Consider the following 9,431-nt stretch of genomic DNA (forward strand, 5'->3'; position numbering starts at 1 on the left):
TCTTTGACAAAATACATCTACGTTCTGATTTCATGAAGAAAACGGATTCCAGAAATTTCAAGACCAAAAGTGATACTAGATTGAACAACATAAAAATATTTATAAAAATACACTTGCATCCTATTTTATGAAACCTTACTTCAACTCTTTGTTTAACTCAAACTATCTTCTCTCCCCCAAAACTCTGCCTTCATAACCACTCCTTACTTTCCAATCATTTTTCCCATCACTTACTCCTTCCACCCTGGACAAAGAGAAGAGGTGTCCCTACACTTACCTAAGGCCAGTCCTGTAACTGAGCTATGAATCCTTTTCTCTTCCTCCACCTCAGGCATGAATCACCTCTCTCTCCTCCACCCGCAGCCCTTTCCTCCCTGGTGGTTCTTCCCAGTAGTAGCACTCAAACCCTGCCACCTACTCCACACTCCACTGAAGCCACCGCACTATCTCACTCTTCTTCTCTCAGCCAAAGTTTTGCAACTTCTTTTCAATGATCACCCCACGGGCTCAGCAACCTCCTGGCTTCCCTCCTCTGCTATGTCTCTCAGCAGCCTTTGGCATTGGCTGCCTACTCTCTTCTTCTTGAAACAATCCGGCCCTGTCCTTCATGAAGCCACACTCTCCTGGTTTCCTCCCACTTTCCTAAACTCCTTTTCAGTCTGTTTTGTTAGTGTTAAAGGTTAGTCCCGTTAGTGTTTGTGTTAATCCTGTTCAATGATGGTTTCCCTCCAAACCCTGTTCAAGGCCCTTTTTTTCTCATTCATATTTCTTGAAGAAGCTTATCTGTTCCACCTCGTGTCGATTACTACCTGTTATGGGCTGAACTGTGTCCCATCAAAATCCATATGTTGAAGTCCTAACCCCCAGTACCTCAGAATGAGACTTCATCTGGAGCTAGGGTCTTTAAAGAGGTAATTAAATTAAAATGAAATCATAGAGGTGGGCCTAATCCAATATAACTGCTGTTGTTATAAGAAGAGGAGATTCGGGCCCAGATAGACGCAGAGGAAAGACCAGGTGATGACACAGGGAGAAGACGGCCAAAGAGAGAAGCCTCACAAGAAATCATCCCTCTCAACATTGTGGTCTTGGACTTCTAGCTTCCAGAACTCTGAGAAAATAATTCCTGTTGTTTCAACCCCTCAGTCTGGGGAACTTTGCTTTGGCAGCCCTAGCAAACTAATACATGACCTGTGATTAGGCTATGGCTCCTCAACTCATCACTGTGGTGTCAGGTCTAATCACCAAATCACATCCCACTGCCTACTTGGTCTCACCACACGGATGTCTCAAAAACTTTTCAAGAATTCTACATATGCCAGTGCATCTAGTTGCCTGAACCAAAAACATGGTCACTGTAGTAGACCCTACTTGAGCCCCATGTCAGATCCCCTCAGCCCATCTCTAACTCCAGTTTCACCTCAAGTAGTTCTCTCAGATTTTCTGCCTCGGGGTTTTCTCCAGAGTTCTAAGAACTTGCTCAGCAGCTAGGAGTTAACGTCCCTGGAGGCAACAAACCAAAGAGACAGGAGAGTTGGGGAATAAAGACCCGGTATGCAGTCTTCCAGAGAGACCCTTCTGAGAGATTTCAGTATGGTTCCTCAGAAGATCCCCTAAAAGACTGTGCTCCAGTTTCTGCAGCAATAAAGAGCTCAGTAGTGCACACTTGATTGGCTTTCCTCCTTCGCAGAACTGGCTTTTCTCCTTTCCTGACTCACTCTCTCCATTTCCTCAGTCTTACTTCCTGGGATTGCCTCTAAAATAAACTTCCTGAACCCCAGTCCTTATCTCAGACTTGCGTGTAAGGGGATCCCACACTAAGACTGTCAATGTCATTCCCTTAGCTTTCTCCTTTATCCATTTTATCTGGCCATCAGTTATTAAGTTCTGGTGATTCTACCATGGCTTTCAAATTAATCTACTCTCTCCAAGCCCACTGCCTTTATCCTGGGTTCAAGCCACCATCAACTATGACCTGGACAATACTACAATCTCTAACTAATCTCTTTGCCTTGTGAATTGCCCCTCACCAAATTGTTCTCCACAGGGAAGTCAGTGTGTGCTTTCTAAATGGACTATTTGATCCTACTTACTCATAAAAACCTTCAAATAGTTCTCTTTGTCTCTAGCATCATGTCCTTAACATGATTTGCAAGGTCTTTTAGACCTAGTTTTCCTCCCCAGTCTCATCTCTCACTTTTCATTTAGACTAGTTCGATTAAGCTATTGTTAGGTCTCTGACCAGCCATGCGATCTCTCACCTCAGGGCCTTCGCACACGCGGCTCCTGCCTCTTGAAATGTCCTTCTCCACTCCTCATCACCACTACCACTCATCTTTACCCTTCCTAGTTTAGCTGGCACTTACCCTTGGAAACCTCTGGTGTTAATTTTTTGATTAGGTGTCTCTCCTATGTGTTCTTAAAACATATTATGCTATATTTTAATTGCCTGTTTATTTGTTCAGGTCATACAATCAATATACTTTTTGAGGGTTTTTATTTCCCACTGTGTCTAAAGAACTTCACATATTTTAGGTATTCAATAAATATTGGTAAAATAAATGAATTAATGAATACAAGTAAAATTGTTAAATAATGTTACTAAAGATTTTTAATAACAAAAAAACTGGCAAACAAGTTTTCAAATCATATAGAAAGTGTTGAAGCAAACCAGAAGGAAGATTAATAAATAGACTCTATAAAAATCTAGGACAAAAATGCCATCTTCAGAAATCTTTGATACCATTACTGCTGTAACCATGGATACATGCCTACTCAGACTCTTTTAATCTATTACTTAGAAAGCAATTTTAAAAGTTTGTAATACAAAGCAGGCATTTTCAAATGGAAAATTAAGTCAATCCCATAAATTAGTGAATTTTTAAATGACTTTTAATGACACAGCTTTAATGTATGACCTCACCCAATGAAACAATGAGGTGCTGAATAGAATTAGCCTCTCAGTAAGTCTGAGAAGTAAAATCTGTTCCAGGCCTTTGACTCCATGATTTCTCCTCTTGCTGCTTCCACCTCAAGTCCTTGCTCTGAAATCAGAAGCCTTCTATGTCTGTTCACTGCCCTGCCCCTTCGTAAATCTAAGAATATTGCCAGGATATCCTGGTGAACTGCCCTTTCTAGGTATCAATTATCTAAGCAACGTGTAATTACTGCCACTCCCCGCCTCTTGGCCTTGTTGGACAAGCAAATGCCAACACTGGAGAACGTGAGTAAGAATTTCCGATCAGCTAAAATGGAGAGGTTGGTTTCCTGGGCAATCTGCAGGAATATGTGTAACCTCACCAATCACTCTGGGTAAGTTGTTCCCATCCAGGAAGTATCAAGAAGCACTTCCTAGCTGAGACCCTATCATCAGGGCATCACTGCAACCAAGTAAGAGTTGCTTCCAGCATAATCCAGGTAGAGTTGCTCTGCTCAAGACAAAGCTTTATTTCTTACCAGTCTCTTAACAATAATGTTTAACTGTTCTCAAGAGAAGGGATAGGGCATCACTGAAAAACCCTCAGTTGTAGATATAGTGTCATCACTAACTATATGAAAAAGCCACTATAGTAAACCATTCCTTAAAAACACTATATTTGAGACTGCACGATTATTTTGATCCTCAATTTAGGAGGCAATAACTTTCACCAAAACCAAGTGCTGGGTTGATTCGAAGGAGTAGTTAATGAAACCATACAAATTTAAAAAACACAATTTTTTCATTTATTCAACGAAAGTTTTTTTTAGAGTGCCTTTTATGTGCCTGCCAGACACTCTTCTATGTACTGAAGAATTGCCTATAAACAAAACAGACTAAAATCCTTACCTTCTTAGAGTTCATATTTTACTAGGAGAAGAATGAAATAACACATATAGTTCGTTTTTAAAAACACTTATCATATAATGAGTCACTGTGTAGTTACTAAATATCATCTTCCCCAAAAATAAAATTTAAAGATTTGAAAATATGTACACATAATGTTAAGTGGGAAAAAACTAAGATACAAAACTATATATGCTATATATAGTAACATACATATATATAATGTATATGTATGATACCAAAGTTTTTAAAGAATTAATAGAGGCATATGTAGACATAGATATAGATATAGGTTCTAGATATAGCTAGATATAGATTTAGGTTAAAAAAAAGAATATGGATATACACTAACAGTTACTAGTGTTATCTTTGGCATGAGATTACCAATAATACTTTTCTTTTTTATATTTCTTGTACTTTCTAAAATCTCCTAAAGAATACTCTTTTAATAGTAGCAAATGAATATAACATTATGTATTTTTAAATGCAAAATATCGGCTAAGATGAAACTTTATTCATAATTGTCAAAAGTTGGGGGCAGCCAAGATGTCCTTCAGTATGTGAATGGATAAACAAACTGTGGTCCATCCAGACAATGGAATATTATCCAATAATAAAAAGAAATGAGCTATCAAGCCATAAAAGTCATGGAAAAATATTAAAGCATACTGATAAGTGAAAGAGGTCCCAATCTGAAAAGGCTACATATTATACGATTCCAACTACACAATATTCTGGAAAGCGTAAAATAGTCTGGAAACAGTAAAAAGATCAGTGGTTGCCAGTGGCTCAGGTAGAGGGAAGGATGAATAGGCAGAGCACAGGGGAATCTTAAGGCAGTGAAACTGTACTGTATGATACTATAATGGTGGATACATGTCATTATATATTGTCAAAACCCATAGAATTTGCAACACAAGTAGTGAACCCTAATGTAAACTATGGATTTTAGCTAATAATAATGTATCAATATTGACTCATCTGTTATAAGAAATGCACCCCACTGTTAATGATAGAGGAAACTGGGGGAATGGGAGGGGACTTATAGAAACGCTCTGTATTTTCCATTCATTCTTCTGTAAAACTAAAACTACTTTAAAATAAATCTATTAATTTTTTTAAGCAATAGGCTATAATGAACTCCATCTTTGACCTTCCAGTGTACAAAAACACTGTACAAAATTGTGGCTCCCAGACCTTGGAACTTCAGAGACCAGTACAATTTCCCCGAGAGTCAGGAAGAAACAAAGAGTTTTCCACTTTCCTTTGCCAAGTAAGCATATTAAATCTATATGTGTGTGTGCACATACACACACATTCACTCTTTCCATAATAGCCCTTAGAAAGGAAGGACATTTTATCACCCAGAATGTAAAAGCATAATCTTAAAGTAAGAAAAATTCCATTAAATGCAATAAACTTGGTCTTATGAAAAACCCACTCCATTTTGCAACTTTTCTCATTTCACCATGCCCTTGTGAACACCTGACCCACATGGGTTGGGAATCCCCGGTCTATGGCCCAATGTTTTACCCAACTGCAATCCAGGAATGGAGAGGGACATGCTCTAAAAATCAAGACTCTTCTGCCTGGACTTCCTGAGGATGGAGCGTCCATCTCCTGAAGTCAGCCATTCTCGAGCCGTTGGCTGGTGGCATATTCCACACTGCTCTTCGTCATTTATCATGATTGTGAAATCATGTGAAATGTTCAAATGCTAATGTCTTGAAGACAGTGAATTAGTCTTCCAAGGTGGTCATTTGACTTGTTCATGCCCTTAAAGTTCTCACATCTGTTCCTGTGAAACAGAACTAAAAGTGTATGTTCACAGAGCAAATCTCCCGATAAAACCGTTAGATTACGGTTCACTGCAGAATCAATGAAGTGATGATAGCATAGTGCCGGAGGAGGCAGATGTCGTGACTCCCCAATGATCTCAAGTATGTACTCACTGCTCCTCGACAAGAAGAGGCTCAGAACTTCTAGATCCATCCCATGGTCCACTGCTTCCTCTGCAGGCTCTCATCTCTGCCCCAGGCCAGTAGCAGCACAAGGTGTGGCTTAGCTAGAATTTCCCTCTATCTGAGAGGGAGTAGAGAGTGAGGAGCGTCTGCATTGAGGGGCAGGGGTCACATCCATCTGTTAGTTCTGAGTTATTTTACACTATTACCGGAAATGGCAAAGTTTTCCTCAGGGCACGACATCCAGGGACATTCCTGATCCCACCATCCAGCCAAATTCTCTTGCTTCTAGTGTAGGGCAAGTGGGGACTCCTGGAATAATGCAAGGCTTTAATATCAAAGTCACACACAACCTTCCCCTCCTCTTCAGTTTCAAGGAGGTGAGGACAGATCCACTTGCTTCCTCTCACGCAACAGAGATTGAGCTGGGCTTCTCCTCAGCACTTGAGTGATTGTTATTGTGGGAAGAAAGCAGTGTGGCCATACCTGTTCATCTGACTCCTTCTCTATAAGCTGACAAAGAGAAAATGGATGAACGCATCTGGTTATTCCAGTTCCACAGACTTGACTCCAAATTAAGGAGAACGTTTCAGTAACAAATTTTGAGGATTGAGTTGCAAATAATACTTCATGCCTCTATTAAATAAGAGAAAATTGATCTTTCTTTTAAAGGTATTGGTCCGTTCCGAGAAAAGTAGTCTCATGCAACTGGTAAAAGAGATCAGATGGGCTACGATACAATTTAATGCAGCCATTGTGCCCTACTTAGATTATTTGACTTCACTCACTGACTACTGTTTGTGCTTAATTAACATCTCAGGTTTGAGCGTGAAATTGCCATATTCTACATACTGACAAAGTGACCTGGTACAAAACAACCCTGCAGTGTTAATAAATAACCCCTCAGCCCAGACAAAATCATGGAGGTGCAGAACATACCAACACATTGAAATTCCAGCTGTCAACCTGGGACTCTCACAACAGACTAGAAAGAGTCCTTCTCCACACCCACTAATTTAGGCATGTGCCCTAAGCCACTTTTCTGATATGATCTTTTTTTTCGATCTTTAGAATCACCAGGAAAACACCAGCTGCCTGAACTCTTCTGTCCTCCTAACAATACCGCTGATGACCTTTGAGCCAGTTTTCTTAATTCCCTCTGCATTGATTTGTTTGGACAGATAATTCTAGTGGGACTGAGGTTTGGCAACAAAAGATAGAAGACCCAGACCAGGCATCTTGCCTAAACCTGAGGACCTGAGTCATTTTTATTATGGGCCATTGTCACACCTTGCTTAAAAAAAGGTAAACCCCACACTCTCTTGCCTTTCTTCTTCTGGTAATTCCAAACCACTCCCTTTCCAGTCTTCCACCTTCCAGATATACTGGTTAATATCTTCTCTACAGAGTTAAGAAATGATGCATTACTCTCCTTTTTGCCAGTCCTGGCTTAACCTCCTTTCCAGATTCTTCTTCTTCATACTGGGAATGAACTACTAAGGTCTTATCTTAGCAATAAATAGTAATCTTATTTTGTACTTATTGTGGTATCCTCTAGGTAGAATGGTAAAGGTAAGATTTCTTTCTCAGAAATCTCTCTCACCGTTGGTCCCTTTCAGGCACACATTTCAGGCTTCTATGTTTCCTCTACTCTTCCCTCTAATATAACTGACTTTCCAGAAAAATTAATAAATCATTCACTCTAAGATATAAGGTTGGCAATATTTAGCCCCTTTCCAAAGATGTTTGCTTTAACAGAGAACCAAAATCTCAATTTCCAATTCTAGAAATGCAACATCCATAAGAGGTTTTAGGAAAAGATACCTTTAAATCATACCCCTTAGGACATAGTGTTCAAATTGGTCATAACAGCACACTTTGTGGGTTAATACCAATTTATTTTTTTATACAATAAAAGAGAAGTAAATAGAAATATCAAGGCAAGAATCATTTAGACTAAAGGTAAATATTTCTTAGGAGTTTCATTTCTGTTTTACATAGGTATGTATAATGTATGTATGTGTACTTACATATGAAACATATAAAGGCATTTTTTATGATGTTCATTATCAAAAAGTTTGAACTAACATGTCTGACTTACACCTTTAACTGGTGCTTCTGAAACTATCAGTGGCATAGAACCAATATTTTTAAATTTCCAGTCTGTCTCAGACCAATACTTTTAAAAAATACAATAAAAATAAATAACTAGCAGAATGATATCAACACACATAAAATTAATCTGTTAAATTTCTGTCATCTTTCTTAAATGTTTTCTCTCAATTGCTGTACTTATTTCATAATTGACTAGGTAAGAAACAGTTTGCGGGCTGGGACTGGTCTATGGCCCACACTTTGGGTAACACTGCTTTAGGATATATGTTCCTCAAGGATGGGGGCATGTTTTGTTCACCTTTGTACCTCCTCAGGTAGCACAGAGTGGCCACAGCTAGCACAGATTGATTGCTGATTAAGTTGGGTCAATCAACCTACTTACAGATGGCAGCTTCAGCAATACATGATTCAAACAACCAGTGAAAAGACTAGTGGATTCAGAACTCAGGCAATAGAAACTGGCTAAAATCAGCTCAGCCTAATCTGTAGTCTACGGGGGGCCTTGGCTCATAATGGCACTCTTAATTATTCCTCTACATTAAATAGCAACTATGTTGTTTTCCATTTCACCAGTTTACACCTTAACCCCATTAATAGAATGACATCACTTACAAAATAAATAACTTAATCAAAACAAAGCCAGCGTTAGAGACAGAACCATTTTAGCTCAGAAATGACCAAGAACTGCAGTGTTAAACTTTGATACACAATTCATAGATGATTTACAGAACGTACTTCCTAGTGTTGCTTAAGCATAGTCCTATTTTTAAGGGGGAGGGGAATTTGAAAAATATTTTTTAAAGTTCCCTTCCCTGAAATGCAAGCAATTATGCAAGTTGCCACTAGAAGTCCTTATAAGGAATAGAATGAGAGGTATCTGAGAAATGAAGTCTAAAACTGGGCTAGGGCGCCACTGGAGATTTCATAATACCTTTTAATTATTGCACAGGACATATAGAATAATGATTTTAAATCTCAATAGACCCATCAGCTAGCCTAAAGAGAGGACATCAGCTGAAAAAGCCCTGGGGACAGGATTTTCCAGACTTAGGTGTGTTCCCAATTCTATCTGAGGCTTGAAAAAAAATATGCAGCATTTACTTAATTGCCTTTTCACTGCGGGAGAGTAAACAAAGACACCTCATGGTTGTCCCTCTTTAAAGACATGGAGCGGTGATGTACTGAGTGCAAAGGAGTCACCCAACCTGAACGGGAGCCACAGACACTGTGCCCAGGCTAGGGCTATGATCCCATGTCCCAAAATGTCTGACCACCAAAGGACAGCCTTTTCATGGAAGTGTGGCCCTTCTCTTTTATTTTTTGGAGGCGAAGTTATCCTACTTCCTGCATGAAAGAGATAAAGTGAGATTATATATAAGTCAGATCAACTTTAGATCTTCCCATATTAACTCTTAATCAGGTAACTCTATGATTCCTAACTTTCTTTTATCCTGCAATACAATACTTTTGTGAGAAAGAATGTGTGAAGTAAGTAAGATGGCTACTTAAAATTTTTTATATAAATATAAGGA

This window comes from Eschrichtius robustus, chromosome 4, assembly GCF_028021215.1.
Source record: "Eschrichtius robustus isolate mEscRob2 chromosome 4, mEscRob2.pri, whole genome shotgun sequence".
Taxonomy (NCBI): Eukaryota; Metazoa; Chordata; class Mammalia; order Artiodactyla; family Eschrichtiidae; genus Eschrichtius; species Eschrichtius robustus.